At 51.7% G+C, this 20,781-nt stretch overlaps 1 long non-coding RNA gene across 1 annotated transcript; it reads right to left on the reverse strand.

Annotated features, from left to right (window-relative positions):
• Positions 1 to 1,189: 1,189 nt before the first annotated feature.
• Positions 1,190 to 20,591, reverse strand: LOC142051295 (uncharacterized). Its single transcript, XR_012658402.1, has 4 exons — positions 20,486 to 20,591; positions 10,945 to 11,136; positions 10,577 to 10,686; positions 1,190 to 1,243 (listed from the first exon to the last, which is right to left on the reverse strand). It is a non-coding gene; the product is annotated as an uncharacterized LOC142051295 (long non-coding RNA).
• Between the last annotated feature and the right edge of the window lie 190 nt (positions 20,592 to 20,781).

Below are 20,781 nucleotides of genomic sequence, written 5' to 3' on the forward strand. Positions count from 1 at the left end.
ACCCAGTAGATCCTGGTACGTCCCCGTTCCCCGCACTGTACGTCCCCGTTCCCCGCACTGTACGTCCCCGTTCCCCGCACTGTAATGGGAGGACAACCGAGCCTGCGCAGTGACTGACATAGGGAACGAGCAAGTTTGTACCCATCACTAGACAAGACAATAATGACTATGTATGAGTATGTGAAATTTTCATCTATAAATTGTACGGGAAAGGTGCGTGAGGTACGCACGCCAGGAGGAGCGATCCCCCGTGCATCCGGCGCCGCGAATAAAGAATGCCTGCTCTTTAATACTAAATTGGTGTTGAGGAGTCGTTTCCGATTTTAACGCGTTTTTCGGTAACACAGGGAGTCAGATCAAGAGAGCCAGAGAACAACAAAACACCGACAGGCTACAGGACAGAGCAGGAGGAATAAAAAAAAAAAAAAAAAACGGAGCCAGAGCCAGGCAGAGAGAGGCGGAGAAAGAAAAAGGAGCCACAGGCTACAGGACAGAGAGAGGGAGGACTGAAAAGACGGGGAGGCAGGGAGACACTCAGAGCGAGATGGAGAAAGAAGGTGCGGGGGGGGCGCAAAAAAAAATAATTTTGCAGCAGGTAAGGAAAGAGAGGGGGCCGGGGGAGAGACAGGGAGGGCCCAGGACGCACAAGAGAGGCAACGGGGCCCCAGTGGCCCAGGACTCACCGCGACTCTCGCTCTCAGCGCTGCTGGCACAATTTAGCCGTTCAGATGCTTCTTTCCCCTCCTCTCCTCCCTGCCTCTTCTGCAGCTCCAGACTCTAGGCCGTCCTCCACCTGAAGAGAATACGTGGGTGTCTTACAGCTCTTACCAGATGAGGCTTCCTAGGCACGTAGCCTAGCTTGCTCGTGCACTACACGCCCGTACCCAACTCCGGGTTACGCGTACAGACCCTACGGTGCACGTTGGTGGCCTGGCCCGCTGCGGGCTATGAAGGGGGATCCTTCCTCCCCCACCTGCATGGACAGGCTCTCTCTTGCCTGCGGCAGGAAGGCAGCTGGCAGCCAGAGCACCTTCAGTTTCTTCTTCTTTACCTTTCGTTGGCGTCTCCAGCTTCAGCCGAGGCAGCTCCTGTCCGCAGCCGGGAAGGGCTTTGTCTATCCCTTTTCGGCCCTGCGCTGCGAGGACGGCGAGGACGGGCAGAGAGAAGCCACGCGAGCCTGAGACGGCCACAGGCAACGGCATCCCCGGGGGAAGGACAGACAACCACGTCCTCAGCACGGTCTCTGGGAGAGGGAAAGAAGAAACAGCGACCGTCATTACCGTCGATCGACCCTGGCCAAAGCCTCTCCTTCCGCAGGGGCTTCTGGACACACCGCTCCCTCCCCACGCTACTGCTAAGGGCCCCTGCGCCAAGGGGGAATCCAGTGCGCTTGAGGGACGGCTTGCTGCCTTCACGACAGGGCCTGGGGGCGGCCTAAGGCTATGCAGCACGCTTATGGGGAGGTGCCGGAGCTGGGGGCAGGCGCACGGGGCAAGGGAGGCCAGGGGAGGCTGAGCGGGACCTCCGGTGGGCCGGGGAGGCGGCCATCATCTGCGCCCTGGGCACGGGGAAAAGGTCATCGTCCTCCTCCTTTCCCTCTTCCCTTCTGTCAGCTCCCGGGGAACTCACCGCTTCTCGGGAAGCGGCCGCACCCGCAAGCCCCCAGTAATCAACACGAATCCAACCCCAAAAATACACCTCGCGTACCGTACGCGCCACGGCCGCCCGGCACCCGAGCGCCGGAAGACCGCGCCTCCCGCCATGCCCGGCGAACCACGTGACAGGGCCGGCAGCCACTGCGCCAGGAATACAGCTCCCGGCATGCTCTGCGCCACAACCCGGCCGCCCGGCAGCCGCAAGGACTACAGCTCCCGGCATGCTCTGCGGCACAACCCGGCCGCCCGGCGGCCGGTTTGATGCGGAGCCACCCAGCATCCCTGCGAGCACAGCTGCAGGCGCAACAGCAGTTACGCAGCCACAACTAGGCACTAAACAAAGGCTTTCCAACACTGGAGGTCTAGAACAGGTAGACATTAGCACAGAAGCACAAGGGGCTCCGTCACCCTGCACAAATCTCCCCGTGCCTACACACGCACACGTTCAGAAGTTAGTTATCAGAAAACGCCCGACTCAGCCATTTGCCACAGTCACGAGACTCACGACATGATAACACGACATGACACACGAGGTGGGCTCAGAGTTTTAAGGCAAGAAATACCTCCCACGCCCCCCACCCGAGATCTTTCAGGGTCCACACCTGCCATCGCCCCGCACCAAACCTACCCGGCCAAAGGCTTTCAGGTGGCCCGAAACACTGTACACAGAAAATAACCAGGGACAGACCTGCATTGTTCGGAAGCGAACGATGCCCGACCGGGGCTCCTCTGCGGGGCACGGAGCCCCCCGGCCCCGCCCGGAGACACACACCCGCCCCCCGCTGCCCGAACTCACCCACCAGCACTCTCCGGCCCCCGGACACGGCCGCGCTGCTCTCTCAGGCGGCTGCCTCAGGCGAGGCTCGGGCACCGCCAGGCCTCCAGGCGTCCCGAGGGGCTGCCGGCCACCGCAGGGGATGGCTGCCGGCGGCCGGACCGCCGCGGCGCTCCCCGCCCAGCTCCGAGCAGGCTCCGCCGGCCGCGGGCTTCCCACGCCGGGCCGCAGAGGGGCCCCGGCACCGCACAGGGACGCCTCGCGACCCGGCCGCCACACGCACCGGCCCTTCGGCCGCCACACGCACCGCTCCCGCCCCCGCTCCGACGCGCCGCGCACGCGCCACCGGAAGCCCGAGCCCCGCGGGGCGGCCCTTAAAGGGCGGCCGGAAGGAACGGCCCCCACCGGCCCCGCCACCGCGCCCAGCCGGTGAGCGCCAGCGCCCCCTGCTGGCCGGGCCGCGCTCAGCTCGCGAGGGCGCCGAGGGCCGGGCGGGGCGGGACGCGCCGGCTCGGGGCCAGCGCCTTCTCGGGGCGAGCGGGAAACCCCTGCGGGCCCCGGTCACGGCCGGGCAGAGCCGCGCGCCCTCCGAGAGCTGCTGAACGCGGCTGCCGCTCGTGACACATACCGAGCCGTCTGCGACGGGAGCGGGCAGAGGAGGAAGGGGCCGGCGGCCGCGGCGCCCTGGCCCCAGGCGGGGGGGGGGGGGCTGGGGCCCGGGGGGCCGCCCCCCTACTCACAGTTCCCTCACAGTTCCCTCACAGTTCCCTCACAGTTCCCTCACAGTTCCCTCACAGTTCCCTCACAGTTCATCCCATGGACGGAACCGGGACCTACTGTGAGGCACTGGGAAAGAAGTGGGAGGAAGCCGGGACAGACCAATATAGCCCAGTATGGACTAGACCAATATAGCCCAGTATGGACTAGACCAATATAGCCCAGTATGGACTAGACCAATATAGCCCAGTATGGACTGGAGGGAACTGCGAGGGAACCGCGAGAGAACCCCACAGAACAAACCATGGGGCACGAGAAGGCAGAGAATTAAGAATTAGGGACAGGGAGCCAGAAAAAAAAAAAGAAAAAAACCAAAGGGAGACAGAGAGCAAAAGGAATCGCAATGCGTACGGAGAGAAGAGAGAAACAATTCTAGCATAGGGTCACGCGGGAGCCAGGGACAGCAAGATGGAGAAAGGACAGAAGCTACAGGCTACAGGGCAGAGAGGGAAGAATTAATGAATAGACACAGAGAGCTGGGCAGAAAGACATGGAGAAAGGCTAAAGATCACACGGCCTACAGGGAAGAGAGAAGAGAGGGAGGAATTTTAAAAACAGGGGCAAGAAGCCAGAGAGAGGGAGAGAGAAGCAACAATAAAATGGGGACAAGCCACAGGGCAGCGAGGAGGGAATCAATGAATAAGAACACGAGACCAAAGAGAACACAATGTAGAATGGAAAAAAGGAACAGCGGCCTACAGGGAAGGAGGAATTAAAGATCAGGGACTGGGAGGCAGACAGAGACACATGAAGAAACAAGTGAAAAAAAAGAAAAAAACAAACCAACAGCAATGGGCTACAAAGACAGAGAGGGAGGAAATGAGGAAATAAAACATCGCAGCAAGGAGCTGGACAGAGAGAGATGAGGACAAACAAATAGCACGGGTCCACGTGACAGAGAACGTGGAATTAGAACACAGAGAGAGGGAGCCGGACAGAGAGAGAGGCCGAGAGAAACATCTAGACAGGCTACAGCGGGCAGAGGCAGGAATTAAAACCTAGGGACAGGGAGCTGGACAGAGAGAGATGGAGGTCACAGGGAACAGCGGTGGCTGCAGGAAGAACAGGAATTCATGAATAGGGCAAGGGAGCTGGACAGAGAAGAACTCAGAAAGGCAAGAACAGTAGCAGGGTACAGAGCAGAGAAGACGAATTAAAAAGCACGGGGGGAGCGTTGAGGCAGACAGAGAGAGATTAAGAAAAAAGTCACGGGCTACGTGGCAAAGCAGGAGGAATTCAGAAACGAGGATGGGAACCAAGGGAGAGTGTGCTGGTGAAGGATAACGGGCATTAAAAGTGAGGGACGGGGAGCTGGGAAAAGCGAGGCAGAGAAAAACAGAATCACAGAGAGAATCACACAAAGCCAAAAAAGAAGAAACTGAACAACAGGAACAGGTGTAACCAAAGCGATGAAATCAACCAACCAGAGACGGTGTTCCATTACGGGAACATGGAGCGTACCAATCAGCGCACCTGTCGATCTGCATTTTAGTGCCTAGGCGATCGTTAATGTCAGCAGAACAACAGACAACATGCTTCTGTCAGAAAAGGATGACAAAACGCGGTTTCGCTTAGCGGACTGAGAAAACTAGCCAAGACTGCCAAGAGTAAGAGCCGAGAAGCTAAAAGGTAATTCCGGCAGGGGGAGATCGCGACCACCGACTCACAGACCACCACCGACCCAAGTAACACCACCTACTCAGAAGAGAACAACGGAAGAGGACAACCGAGCCTGCGCAGTGATTGACATACGGAACGAGCAAGTTTGTACCCATCGCTAGACAAGACAATAATGACTATGTATGAGTATGTAAAATTTTCATCTACAAATTGTACAGGAAAGGTGCGTGAGGTACGCACGCCAGGAGGAGCGATCCCCCGTGCATCCGGCACCGTGAATATAGAATGCCTGCTCTTTAATACTAAATTGGTGTTGAGGAGTCGTTTCCGATTTTAACGCGTTTTTCGGTAACAGTTTTGGCACCCCAGGTGGGAACCTGCTTTTGAATCTCGACGGATCCGTGGGATCGTGGGACCTGCAGCCGGCCCCGAGGAATTCTCCGGGAGAGCTTCCGATCCCCGGGCCAGAGAATTCTGAGCAAGATCCCCTGGATTGAGGTAAACAAGGCATTCTTTGAAGAAGAAACTTAGGTAGAATAATACGTGGGGTTAGTTTCCCACATAGGATAGGATAGCGGGTTTGAGTCCCACAGGCCTGCCCGTAAGGCGCGGCGAAAGCCACGCAGGGTCGGGGCCAAGAGGTGCCTCGGTTGGTAAGTCTCTGCTAGGCGAAAGCCTGTGGAGCGGGACCCGAGGGTAGGGGAGTCTTCAACAGGGGGTTGAAGTCTCCAGGGATATCTAGCAGGGGGCTACAGATCCCAGTGGCAGATTTCCAGTGAGACCTCTAACGGGGGTTGGAGTCCCTCTGACTAGTATTTGTGATAGTGCACTATCACAACTACTAGTCGACTGGGAGACGGGAGCATTACTGAGTAGGAAACCTATCCCACAGAGAACACCTTTGCGATGTATTTTGAAGCACTGGAAAGACGTCGGGGGCGGTGACCCACTAACTCGGAAACCATTAATTGAATATTGCAATCATTGGTGGCCAACGTATCAATTGGAAGGTGGGCACAAATGGCCAGAACACGAGACATTGCAATATCGTACCATCTTGCAATTAATGTTGTTTTGTAAAAAGGGAAGGCAAATGGGAAGAAGTGGCATATGTTGATTTGTTCTTTACACCGTGGAATCATCCCGAGCAGCAGAAACAGCGTGAGGTATGTCCACAAGATTCTACGGCAATGTTTCTGAAAAGAGGAAAACGTGGTGAGAACTTGAAAGAGTGTTGCTCTACTTGTGATACTGGATACTTCGCTTGATGAAACTGACAAGAAAATAGCATGGAATACAGCCAGAAGGCAGGTGCAGGGAGCACATGCTAACGGGAATTTACAGAGAACAATGAATAAGAATTTTCCATCTACAAATCCCGAGTGGGACCCTAATCAGCCAGGACCCAGGGGAATGTTGACTAGATGTCAGAGAGAGATTTTATTTGGAGTAAGACAAGCAATGCCAAAAGCAATAAATTGGTCAAAATTTATGAAGTGAGACAAGAATTAAGTGAGTCCCCTTCAGCCTTTATGGAAAGACTGAAGGTGACCACCAGAAAATATACTCATTTGAACCCAGAAAAACCAGAAAAAGCAATTCAGCTGGTCTCTATATTCATAAGACAATCAGCCCCAGATGGGGGCGGGGGGAGAGAAAACAACCTTCAGAAACTAGAACAACCTGAATCCAGAGATCTGGGTTAAATGCTTGAAGTAGCTCGGCATGAAGGAGACCAGGGGAATCAACCCTAGCTGAACACCTGGTTACACTGAAGCTACGGAATGAAGAAATAGAATTTTTGGTAGATACGGGAGCCACTTATTTGGTATTGAATACACGTGAAGAGAAATTTGATCATAAATCAGTAGATGTTGCTAGCGCAACAGGGCAAAGAAAAATTAGCCCCTCTCAGAGCCATTAAAGTTTAAATTGGAGAAGCAATGGGCAACTCACCAGTTTCTGCATATGCCTGAATGTCCACTGCCTCTGTTATGACGAGATCTATTAGGTCAATTAGATGCTCAAGTAACTTTTAAAGATGGAGAGGTTAAATCACTAATACCAGAATCAAAAGCCACAGAGGTGAGAGCGTTTATGTTACAGGATTCCTCCAGGGAGGAACGGGTTCCCGAGGAAGTGGAAAACGTAGTAATTCCTTTGGTTTGAGCGAGCGGAGCTCCGGAGCGATCTAAGTGGGCAGAGCCGGTAAAAGTAACCTTAAAGCCTGGAGCCAAGCCCGTAAGACAAAAACAATACCCTATTAAGCGAGAGGCTCGAAAAGGATTACAGAAGTTAATTATAAAATTTTTCAGAATATGAGCTTTTAGTGGAATGTGAATCAGAATATAGTACTCCTGTGTCGCCAGTAAAGAAATCTAGAGGCAAAGAGTATTAGCTAGTTCACGATTTAAGGGCTATAAATCAGGTGGTCCAAGATATACATCCGGTAGTAGCTAATCCATACACTTTACTGACCTCTTTTAAAGGAGGAGCATAAATGGTTTACTGTACTAGATTTGAAGGACGCCTTCTTTTGCATACCTCCAGGCATAAAAAGTCAAAGCCTATTTGCTTTGGAATGGGAAAGCCCCACCACAGAATGAAAGACACAGCTACCATGGACCGTACTTCCACAAGGATTTAAAAATAGTCCTACGATACTTGAGACTCAGCTGGCAAAAAAAAATTAGAGATATAGAAAAAACAGAACCCAGGGAGAGGCATCTTGTTACAGAATGCGGATGACATTCTGATAGCGGCACAAAGTAAAGAAAAATGTTTTGAAATTTTTAAATTTTCTGGGCCAAGGAAGATGCGGAGTTTCCAGAAACAAAACCCAAATAGGAAAAGAAGCAGCCATTTATTTAGGATTTGAAATATCTCAAAGACAAAGACAATTAGAAAGTGAAAAGAAAGAAACTATTTGTCAAATTCCCAAACCTAGCAGCCCGAAGGAACTGAGAGCTTTTCTGAAAACAATGAAATAGCATCAGCTCTGGATTCTGAACTATAGACTGTATGTAAAACCATTATTTGAGGCATTGAAAGACTCAAAAGGATAAATATTTAACCTGGACGCCCGGATGCCAAACGGCATTCAAAGAACTGAAAAGAGCCTCGATGATGGCCCCTGCATTAGGCCTACCTGATTTCGCTAAACCTTTTGAGTTGTTTGTCCACGAAAGACAACATTTAGCCCTTGGAGTGCTGACACAGCGACTGGGAACCTGGAAGAGACCTGTGGGCTACTTCTCCAAACAACCTGACCACGCGAGTAAAAGATGGCCTAGGTGTTTACGGGCAGTAGCAACAACAGCGCTGCCGATCCGGGAAGCCCCAAAGTTAACAATGGGACAGAAGATGACAGTATATGTCCCGCACATAGCGGTGACTGTTTTAGAACAAAAGGGGGGTCGTTGGCTATCCCTTAGCAGAATGTTGAAATATCAAGTTGTTCTGTTAGAACAAGACGATGTGGAATCGAAGACTACTGCTATACTGAATCCTGCTACGTTTTTAACAACAGAAAACCTTACGGACAATTTAGAACACGATCGCTTGCTAACTATTGAACAAGTCTATTCCAGCAGACCAGACCTGAGACACAAACCTCTGGGAAAATCCTGATCTGGAGTTGTTTACAGATGGAAGAAGCTCTGGGCGAGAAGAGAAGCGAATGGCCGGATATGCTGTCGTTATCGCCGCCGAGGGAACGGAGTCAGGGGTGCTGCCTGCAAACACCTCAGCACAGAAAGCAGTATTGGTAGCATTGAAGCGAGCTCTGCGAATGGCAGAAGGACAAAGGATAAATATCTAGACTGATTCCAAACGTGCATTTGGTGTGATCCACGATCATGGAGCTATTGGGAAGGAGAAAGGACTGCCATCAGCCCAAGAATCATCAATACAGCATAAAGAAGAAATTCTCCAACTTCCGGAAGACGTGCAGAAACCAAAAGGAGTGGCGGTAAAGCGTTGCAAAGCTCATCAATTTGGCCAGACGGCTGTAAACATAAGCAAACGACTGACCGATAAAGCTGCAAAGAGGACTGCAGAGCAAGGTATCCTTGCACTAGTACCAGTAAAACAGATCAGAATTCCAAAGTTGAAACCGAGATATAATAAATTGGATGAGCAATTAGCAGAACAATTGGAAGCATCACAAAACACAGAGAGATGGTAGGTAACACCAGAAAAACAAGTAATAACAACAACCACCCCACAAGTTATGACAGAACTTGCAAAAGAAAACCATGAGCAAACACATTAGGCTGTAGGCGCTACGGTTTTGAGTTTAAAAACATCTGTAGCGTGTGTAGGCACGACAAGAATAGTTAAACCCATAGTAGCTAAGTGTCCAATCTGTCCTAGAAATAATCCCCTGAACCAAAGGAAACAACCTTTAGGAGTAACAAAACAAAAAATTCTCCCGGAAATTATTAGCAAATTAAGTTCTCTGAGTTACCCAGACAAAATAGATAGAGCAGTATTTGTCAGTGCTGATTGACAAATTTTCTAGATGGCCAGCAGCTTTCTCGTGCTGCACCGACAAAGCTAGAGTAGTAGTTAAGACGTTGCTGAAGGAAATAATACCAAGATTTAGAGTGCCAACGGGAATGTCCTCTGATAGAGCACCACATTTTTTTGCAGAGGTACTTCAACAAATTAATAAAATTTTGGGTAGAAAATGGGACCTGCATACACCCTGGAGACCACAATCAAGTGAAAAATTTCAGAACATGAAGCAAACACTAAACTGACATAGTGGAATATTATTGATCTAGGATGGAAGTATTGAGAAAATTATTATTTCAGAACTTCCAAACAGGGGAAATGTAACCAAAGTGATGAAATCAACCAGAGACGGTGTTCCATTACGGGAACATGGAGCGTACCAATCAGCGTATCTGTCGATCTGCATTTTAGTCCGTAGGCGATCATTAATGCGAACAGAACAACAGACAACGTGCTTCTGTCAGAAAAGGATGACAAAACGCGGTTTCGCTTAGCGGACTGAGAAAACTAGCCAAGACTGCCAAGAGTAAGAGCCGAGAAGCTAAAAGGTAATTCCGGCAGGGGGAGATCGCGACCACCGACTCACAGACCACCACCGACCCAAGTAACAGAAGAGAACAACGGAAGAGGACAACCGAGCCTGCGCAGCGATTTACATACGGAACGAGCAAGTTTGTACCAATCAGCAGACAGGACAATAATGAATATGTATGAATACGTAAAACATTGATCTACAAATTGTACGGGAAAGGTACGTGAGGTACGCACGCCAGGAGGAGCGATCCCCCGTGCATCCGGCGCCGCGAATAAAGAATGCCTGCTCTTTAATACTAAATTGGTGTTGAGGAGTCGTTTCCGATTTTAACGCGTTTTTCGGTAACACAGGGAGTCAGATCAAGAGAGCCAGAGAACAACAAAACACCGACAGGCTACAGGACAGAGCAGGAGGAATAAAAAAAAAAAAAAAAAAAACGGAGCCAGAGCCAGGCAGAGAGAGGCGGAGAAAGAAAAAGGAACCACAGGCTACAGGACAGAGAGAGGGAGGACTGAAAAGACAGGGAGGCAAGGAGCCACTCAGAGCGAGATGGAGAAAGAAGGTGCGGGGGGGGGGGCCGCAAAAAAAAAAAGTAAATTTTGCAGCAGGTAAGGAAAGAGAGGGGGCCGGGGGAGAGACAGGGAGGGCCCAGGACGCACAAGAGAGGCAACGGGGCCCCAGTGGCCCAGGACTCACCGCGACTCTCGCTCTCAGCGCTGCTGGCACAATTTAGCCGTTCAGATGCTTCTTTCCCCTCCTCTCCTCCCTGCCTCTTCTGCAGCTCCAGACTCTAGGCCGTCCTCCACCTGAAGAGAATACGTGGGTGTCTTACAGCTCTTACCAGATGAGGCTTCCTAGGCACGTAGCCTAGCTCGCTCGTGCACTACACGCCCGTACCCAACTCCGGGTTACGCGTACAGACCCTACGGTGCACGTTGGTGGCCTGGCCCGCTGCGGGCTATGAAGGGGGATCCTTCCTCCCCCACCTGCATGGACAGGCTCTCTCTTGCCTGCGGCAGGAAGGCAGCTGGCAGCCAGAGCACCTTCAGTTTCTTCTTCTTTACCTTTCGTTGGCGTCTCCAGCTTCAGCCGAGGCAGCTCCTGTCCGCAGCCGGGAAGGGCTTTGTCTATCCCTTTTCGGCCCTGCGCTGCGAGGACGGCGAGGACGGGCAGAGAGAAGCCACGCGAGCCTGAGACGGCCGCAGGCAACGGCATCCCCGGGGGAAGGACAGACAACCACGTCCTCAGCACGGTCTCTGGGAGAGGGAAAGAAGAAACAGCGACCGTCATTACCGTCGATCGACCCTGGCCAAAGCCTCTCCTTCCGCAGGGGCTTCTGGACACACCGCTCCCTCCCCACGCTACTGCTAAGGGCCCCTGCGCCAAGGGGGAATCCAGTGCGCTTGAGGGACGGCTTGCTGCCTTCACGACAGGGCCTGGGGGCGGCCTAAGGCTATGCAGCACGCTTATGGGGAGGTGCCGGAGCTGGGGGCAGGCGCACGGGGCAAGGGAGGCCAGGGGAGGCTGAGCGGGACCTCCGGTGGGCCGGGGAGGCGGCCATCATCTGCGCCCTGGGCACGGGGAAAAGGTCATCGTCCTCCTCCTTTCCCTCTTCCCTTCTGTCAGCTCCCGGGGAACTCACCGCTTCTCGGGAAGCGGCCGCACCCGCAAGCCCCCAGTAATCAACACGAATCCAACCCCAAAAATACACCTCGCGTACCGTACGCGCCACGGCCGCCCGGCACCCGAGCGCCGGAAGACCGCGCCTCCCGCCATGCCCGGCGAACCACGTGACAGGGCCGGCAGCCACTGCGCCAGGAATACAGCTCCCGGCATGCTCTGCGCCACAACCCGGCCGCCCGGCAGCCGCAAGGACTACAGCTCCCGGCATGCTCTGCGGCACAACCCGGCCGCCCGGCGGCCGGTTTGATGCGGAGCCACCCAGCATCCCTGCGAGCACAGCTGCAGGCGCAACAGCAGTTACGCAGCCACAACTAGGCACTAAACAAAGGCTTTCCAACACTGGAGGTCTAGAACAGGTAGACATTAGCACAGAAGCACAAGGGGCTCCGTCACCCTGCACAAATCTCCCCGTGCCTACACACGCACACGTTCAGAAGTTAGTTATCAGAAAACGCCCGACTCAGCCATTTGCCACAGTCACGAGACTCACGACATGATAACACGACATGACACACGAGGTGGGCTCAGAGTTTTAAGGCAAGAAATACCTCCCACGCCCCCCACCCGAGATCTTTCAGGGTCCACACCTGCCATCGCCCCGCACCAAACCTACCCGGCCAAAGGCTTTCAGGTGGCCCGAAACACTGTACACAGAAAATAACCAGGGACAGACCTGCATTGTTCGGAAGCGAACGATGCCCGACCGGGGCTCCTCTGCGGGGCACGGAGCCCCCCGGCCCCGCCCGGAGACACACACCCGCCCCCCGCTGCCCGAACTCACCCACCAGCACTCTCCGGCCCCCGGACACGGCCGCGCTGCTCTCTCAGGCGGCTGCCTCAGGCGAGGCTCGGGCACCGCCAGGCCTCCAGGCGTCCCGAGGGGCTGCCGGCCACCGCAGGGGATGGCTGCCGGCGGCCGGACCGCCGCGGCGCTCCCCGCCCAGCTCCGAGCAGGCTCCGCCGGCCGCGGGCTTCCCACGCCGGGCCGCAGAGGGGCCCCGGCACCGCACAGGGACGCCTCGCGACCCGGCCGCCACACGCACCGGCCCTTCGGCCGCCACACGCACCGCTCCCCGCCCCCGCTCCGACGCGCCGCGCACGCGCCACCGGAAGCCCGAGCCCCGCGGGGCGGCCCTTAAAGGGCGGCCGGAAGGAACGGCCCCCACCGGCCCCGCCACCGCGCCCAGCCGGTGAGCGCCAGCGCCCCCTGCTGGCCGGGCCGCGCTCAGCTCGCGAGGGCGCCGAGGGCCGGGCGGGGCGGGACGCGCCGGCTCGGGGCCAGCGCCTTCTCGGGGCGAGCGGGAAACCCCTGCGGGCCCCGGTCACGGCCGGGCAGAGCCGCGCGCCCTCCGAGAGCTGCTGAACGCGGCTGCCGCTCGTGACACATACCGAGCCGTCTGCGACGGGAGCGGGCAGAGGAGGAAGGGGCCGGCGGCCGCGGCGCCCTGGCCCCAGGCGGGGGGGGGGGGGCTGGGGCCCGGGGGGCCGCCCCCCTACTCACAGTTCCCTCACAGTTCCCTCACAGTTCCCTCACAGTTCCCTCACAGTTCCCTCACAGTTCCCTCACAGTTCCCTCACAGTTCCCTCACAGTTCATCCCATGGACGGAACCGGGACCTACTGTGAGGCACTGGGAAAGAAGTGGGAGGAAGCCGGGACAGACCAATATAGCCCAGTATGGACTAGACCAATATAGCCCAGTATGGACTAGACCAATATAGCCCAGTATGGACTAGACCAATATAGCCCAGTATGGACTGGAGGGAACTGCGAGGGAACCGCGAGAGAACCCCACAGAACAAACCATGGGGCACGAGAAGGCAGAGAATTAAGAATTAGGGACAGGGAGCCAGAAAAAAAAAAAGAAAAAAACCAAAGGGAGACAGAGAGCAAAAGGAATCGCAATGCGTACGGAGAGAAGAGAGAAACAATTCTAGCATAGGGTCACGCGGGAGCCAGGGACAGCAAGATGGAGAAAGGACAGAAGCTACAGGCTACAGGGCAGAGAGGGAAGAATTAATGAATAGACACAGAGAGCTGGGCAGAAAGAGATGGAGAAAGGCTAAAGATCACACGGCCTACAGGGAAGAGAGAAGAGAGGGAGGAATTTTAAAAACAGGGGCAAGAAGCCAGAGAGAGGGAGAGAGAAGCAACAATAAAATGGGGACAAGCCACAGGGCAGCGAGGAGGGAATCAATGAATAAGAACACGAGACCAAAGAGAACACAATGTAGAATGGAAAAAAGGAACAGCGGCCTACAGGGAAGGAGGAATTAAAGATCAGGGACTGGGAGGCAGACAGAGACACATGAAGAAACAAGTGAAAAAAAAGAAAAAAACAAACCAACAGCAATGGGCTACAAAGACAGAGAGGGAGGAAATGAGGAAATAAAACATCGCAGCAAGGAGCTGGACAGAGAGAGATGAGGACAAACAAATAGCACGGGTCCACGTGACAGAGAACGTGGAATTAGAACACAGAGAGAGGGAGCCGGACAGAGAGAGAGGCCGAGAGAAACATCTAGACAGGCTACAGCGGGCAGAGGCAGGAATTAAAACCTAGGGACAGGGAGCTGGACAGAGAGAGATGGAGGTCACAGGGAACAGCGGTGGCTGCAGGAAGAACAGGAATTCATGAATAGGGCAAGGGAGCTGGACAGAGAAGAACTCAGAAAGGCAAGAACAGTAGCAGGGTACAGAGCAGAGAAGACGAATTAAAAAGCACGGGGGGAGCGTTGAGGCAGACAGAGAGAGATTAAGAAAAAAGTCACGGGCTACGTGGCAAAGCAGGAGGAATTCAGAAACGAGGATGGGAACCAAGGGAGAGTGTGCTGGTGAAGGATAACGGGCATTAAAAGTGAGGGACGGGGAGCTGGGAAAAGCGAGGCAGAGAAAAACAGAATCACAGAGAGAATCACACAAAGCCAAAAAAGAAGAAACTGAACAACAGGAACAGGTGTAACCAAAGCGATGAAATCAACCAACCAGAGACGGTGTTCCATTACGGGAACATGGAGCGTACCAATCAGCGCACCTGTCGATCTGCATTTTAGTGCCTAGGCGATCGTTAATGTCAGCAGAACAACAGACAACATGCTTCTGTCAGAAAAGGATGACAAAACGCGGTTTCGCTTAGCGGACTGAGAAAACTAGCCAAGACTGCCAAGAGTAAGAGCCGAGAAGCTAAAAGGTAATTCCGGCAGGGGGAGATCGCGACCACCGACTCACAGACCACCACCGACCCAAGTAACACCACCTACTCAGAAGAGAACAACGGAAGAGGACAACCGAGCCTGCGCAGTGATTGACATACGGAACGAGCAAGTTTGTACCCATCGCTAGACAAGACAATAATGACTATGTATGAGTATGTAAAATTTTCATCTACAAATTGTACAGGAAAGGTGCGTGAGGTACGCACGCCAGGAGGAGCGATCCCCCGTGCATCCGGCACCGTGAATATAGAATGCCTGCTCTTTAATACTAAATTGGTGTTGAGGAGTCGTTTCCGATTTTAACGCGTTTTTCGGTAACAGTTTTGGCACCCCAGGTGGGAACCTGCTTTTGAATCTCGACGGATCCGTGGGATCGTGGGACCTGCAGCCGGCCCCGAGGAATTCTCCGGGAGAGCTTCCGATCCCCGGGCCAGAGAATTCTGAGCAAGATCCCCTGGATTGAGGTAAACAAGGCATTCTTTGAAGAAGAAACTTAGGTAGAATAATACGTGGGGTTAGTTTCCCACATAGGATAGGATAGCGGGTTTGAGTCCCACAGGCCTGCCCGTAAGGCGCGGCGAAAGCCACGCAGGGTCGGGGCCAAGAGGTGCCTCGGTTGGTAAGTCTCTGCTAGGCGAAAGCCTGTGGAGCGGGACCCGAGGGTAGGGGAGTCTTCAACAGGGGGTTGAAGTCTCCAGGGATATCTAGCAGGGGGCTACAGATCCCAGTGGCAGATTTCCAGTGAGACCTCTAACGGGGGTTGGAGTCCCTCTGACTAGTATTTGTGATAGTGCACTATCACAACTACTAGTCGACTGGGAGACGGGAGCATTACTGAGTAGGAAACCTATCCCACAGAGAACACCTTTGCGATGTATTTTGAAGCACTGGAAAGACGTCGGGGGCGGTGACCCACTAACTCGGAAACCATTAATTGAATATTGCAATCATTGGTGGCCAACGTATCAATTGGAAGGTGGGCACAAATGGCCAGAACACGAGACATTGCAATATCGTACCATCTTGCAATTAATGTTGTTTTGTAAAAAGGGAAGGCAAATGGGAAGAAGTGGCATATGTTGATTTGTTCTTTACACCGTGGAATCATCCCGAGCAGCAGAAACAGCGTGAGGTATGTCCACAAGATTCTACGGCAATGTTTCTGAAAAGAGGAAAACGTGGTGAGAACTTGAAAGAGTGTTGCTCTACTTGTGATACTGGATACTTCGCTTGATGAAACTGACAAGAAAATAGCATGGAATACAGCCAGAAGGCAGGTGCAGGGAGCACATGCTAACGGGAATTTACAGAGAACAATGAATAAGAATTTTCCATCTACAAATCCCGAGTGGGACCCTAATCAGCCAGGACCCAGGGGAATGTTGACTAGATGTCAGAGAGAGATTTTATTTGGAGTAAGACAAGCAATGCCAAAAGCAATAAATTGGTCAAAATTTATGAAGTGAGACAAGAATTAAGTGAGTCCCCTTCAGCCTTTATGGAAAGACTGAAGGTGACCACCAGAAAATATACTCATTTGAACCCAGAAAAACCAGAAAAAGCAATTCAGCTGGTCTCTATATTCATAAGACAATCAGCCCCAGATGGGGGCGGGGGGAGAGAAAACAACCTTCAGAAACTAGAACAACCTGAATCCAGAGATCTGGGTTAAATGCTTGAAGTAGCTCGGCATGAAGGAGACCAGGGGAATCAACCCTAGCTGAACACCTGGTTACACTGAAGCTACGGAATGAAGAAATAGAATTTTTGGTAGATACGGGAGCCACTTATTTGGTATTGAATACACGTGAAGAGAAATTTGATCATAAATCAGTAGATGTTGCTAGCGCAACAGGGCAAAGAAAAATTAGCCCCTCTCAGAGCCATTAAAGTTTAAATTGGAGAAGCAATGTGCAACTCACCAGTTTCTGCATATGCCTGAATGTCCACTGCCTCTGTTATGACGAGATCTATTAGGTCAATTAGATGCTCAAGTAACTTTTAAAGATGGAGAGGTTAAATCACTAATACCAGAATCAAAAGCCACAGAGGTGAGAGCGTTTATGTTACAGGATTCCTCCAGGGAGGAACGGGTTCCCGAGGAAGTGGAAAACGTAGTAATTTCTTTGGTTTGAGCGAGCGGAGCTCCGGAGCGATCTAAGTGGGCAGAGCCGGTAAAAGTAACCTTAAAGCCTGGAGCCAAGCCCGTAAGACAAAAACAATACCCTATTAAGCGAGAGGCTCGAAAAGGATTACAGAAGTTAATTATAAAATTTTTCAGAATATGAGCTTTTAGTGGAATGTGAATCAGAATATAGTACTCCTGTGTCGCCAGTAAAGAAATCTAGAGGCAAAGAGTATTAGCTAGTTCACGATTTAAGGGCTATAAATCAGGTGGTCCAAGATATACATCCGGTAGTAGCTAATCCATACACTTTACTGACCTCTTTTAAAGGAGGAGCATAAACGGTTTACTGTACTAGATTTGAAGGACGCCTTCTTTTGCATACCTCCAGGCATAAAAAGTCAAAGCCTATTTGCTTTGCAATGGGAAAGCCCCACCACAGAATGAAAGACACAGCTACCATGGACCGTACTTCCACAAGGATTTAAAAATAGTCCTACGATACTTGAGACTCAGCTGGCAAAAAAAAATTAGAGATATAGAAAAAACAGAACCCAGGGAGAGGCATCTTGTTACAGAATGCGGATGACATTCTGATAGCGGCACAAAGTAAAGAAAAATGTTTTGAAATTTTTAAATTTTCTGGGCCAAGGAAGATGCGGAGTTTCCAGAAACAAAACCCAAATAGGAAAAGAAGCAGCCATTTATTTAGGATTTGAAATATCTCAAAGACAAAGACAATTAGAAAGTGAAAAGAAAGAAACTATTTGTCAAATTCCCGAACCTAGCAGCCCGAAGGAACTGAGAGCTTTTCTGAAAACAATGAAATAGCATCAGCTCTGGATTCTGAACTATAGACTGTATGTAAAACCATTATTTGAGGCATTGAAAGACTCAAAAGGATAAATATTTAACCTGGACGCCCGGATGCCAAACGGCATTCAAAGAACTGAAAAGAGCCTCGATGATGGCCCCTGCATTAGGCCTACCTGATTTCGCTAAACCTTTTGAGTTGTTTGTCCACGAAAGACAACATTTAGCCCTTGGAGTGCTGACACAGCGACTGGGAACCTGGAAGAGACCTGTGGGCTACTTCTCCAAACAACCTGACCACGCGAGTAAAAGATGGCCTAGGTGTTTACGGGCAGTAGCAACAACAGCGCTGCCGATCCGGGAAGCCCCAAAGTTAACAATGGGACAGAAGATGACAGTATATGTCCCGCACATAGCGGTGACTGTTTTAGAACAAAAGGGGGGTCGTTGGCTATCCCTTAGCAGAATGTTGAAATATCAAGTTGTTCTGTTAGAACAAGACGATGTGGAATCGAAGACTACTGCTATACTGAATCCTGCTACGTTTTTAACAACAGAAAACCTTACGGACAATTTAGAACACGATCGCTTGCTAACTATTGAACAAGTCTATTCCAGCAGACCAGACCTGAGACACAAACCTCTGGGAAAATCCTGATCTGGAGTTGTTTACAGATGGAAGAAGCTCTGGGCGAGAAGAGAAGCGAATGGCCGGATATGCTGTCGTTATCGCCGCCGAGGGAACGGAGTCAGGGGTGCTGCCTGCAAACACCTCAGCACAGAAAGCAGTATTGGTAGCATTGAAGCGAGCTCTGCGAATGGCAGAAGGACAAAGGATAAATATCTAGACTGATTCCAAACGTGCATTTGGTGTGATCCACGATCATGGAGCTATTGGGAAGGAGAAAGGACTGCCATCAGCCCAAGAATCATCAATACAGCATAAAGAAGAAATTCTCCAACTTCCGGAAGACGTGCAGAAACCAAAAGGAGTGGCGGTAAAGCGTTGCAAAGCTCATCAATTTGGCCAGACGGCTGTAAACATAAGCAAACGACTGACCGATAAAGCTGCAAAGAGGACTGCAGAGCAAGGTATCCTTGCACTAGTACCAGTAAAACAGATCAGAATTCCAAAGTTGAAACCGAGATATAATAAATTGGATGAGCAATTAGCAGAACAATTGGAAGCATCACAAAACACAGAGAGATGGTAGGTAACACCAGAAAAACAAGTAATAACAACAACCACCCCACAAGTTATGACAGAACTTGCAAAAGAAAACCATGAGCAAACACATTAGGCTGTAGGCGCTACGGTTTTGAGTTTAAAAACATCTGTAGCGTGTGTAGGCACGACAAGAATAGTTAAACCCATAGTAGCTAAGTGTCCAATCTGTCCTAGAAATAATCCCCTGAACCAAAGGAAACAACCTTTAGGAGTAACAAAACAAAAAATTCTCCCGGAAATTATTAGCAAATTAAGTTCTCTGAGTTACCCAGACAAAATAGATAGAGCAGTATTTGTCAGTGCTGATTGACAAATTTTCTAGATGGCCAGCAGCTTTCTCGTGCTGCACCGACAAAGCTAGAGTAGTAGTTAAGACGTTGCTGAAGGAAATAATACCAAGATTTAGAGTGCCAACGGGAATGTCCTCTGATAGAGCACCACATTTTTTTGCAGAGGTACTTCAACAAATTAATAAAATTTTGGGTAGAAAATGGGACCTGCATACACCCTGGAGACCACAATCAAGTGAAAAATTTCAGAACATGAAGCAAACACTAAACTGACATAGTGGAATATTATTGATCTAGGATGGAAGTATTGAGAAAATTATTATTTCAGAACTTCCAAACAGGGGAAATGTAACCAAAGTGATGAAATCAACCAGAGACGGTGTTCCATTACGGGAACATGGAGCGTACCAATCAGCGTATCTGTCGATCTGCATTTTAGTCCGTAGGCGATCATTAATGCGAACAGAACAACAGACAACGTGCTTCTGTCAGAAAAGGATGACAAAACGCGGTTTCGCTTAGCGGACTGAGAAAACTAGCCAAGACTGCCAAGAGTAAGAGCCGAGAAGCTAAAAGGTAATTCCGGCAGGGGGAGATCGCGACCACCGACTCACAGACCACCACCGACCCAAGTAACAGAAGAGAACAACGGAAGAGGACAACCGAGCCTGCGCAGCGATTTACATACGGAACGAGCAAGTTTGTACCAATCAGCAGACAGGACAATAATGAATATGTATGAATACGTAAAACATTGATCTACAAATTGTACGGGAAAGGTACGTGAGGTACGCACGCCAGGAGGAGCGATCCCCCGTGCATCCGGCGCCGCGAATAAAGAATGCCTGCTCTTTAATACTAAATTGGTGTTGAGGAGTCGTTTCCGATTTTAACGCGTTTTTCGGTAACACAGGGAGTCAGATCAAGAGAGCCAGAGAACAACAAAACACCGACAGGCTACAGGACAGAGCAGGAGGAATAAAAAAAAAAAAACGGAGCCAGAGCCAGGCAGAGAGAGGCGGAGAAAGAAAAAGGAACCACAGGCTACAGGACAGAGAGAGGGAGGACTGAAAAGACAGGGAGGCAAGGAGCCACTCAGAGCGAGATGGAGAAAGAAGGTGCGGGGGGGGGGGCCGCAAAAAAAAAAAGTAAATTTTGCAGCAGGTAAGGAAAGAGAGGGGGCCGGGGGAGAGACAGGGAGGGCCCAGGACGCACAAGAGAGGCAACGGGGCCCCAGTGGCCCAGGACTCACCGCGACTCTCGCTCTCAGCGCTGCTGGCACAATTTAGCCGTTCAGATGCTTCTTTCCCCTCCTCTCCTCCCTGCCTCTTCTGCAGCTCCAGACTCTAGGCCGTCCTCCACCTGAAGAGAATACGTGGGTGTCTTACAGCTCTTACCAGATGAGGCTTCCTAGGCACGTAGCCTAGCTCGCTCGTGCACTACACGCCCGTACCCAACTCCGGGTTACGCGTACAGACCCTACGGTGCACGTTGGTGGCCTGGCCCGCTGCGGGCTATGAAGGGGGATCCTTCCTCCCCCACCTGCAT

Source organism: Phalacrocorax aristotelis, unplaced genomic scaffold (assembly GCF_949628215.1).
Source record: "Phalacrocorax aristotelis unplaced genomic scaffold, bGulAri2.1 scaffold_126, whole genome shotgun sequence".
Lineage (NCBI taxonomy): Eukaryota > Metazoa > Chordata > Aves > Suliformes > Phalacrocoracidae > Phalacrocorax > Phalacrocorax aristotelis.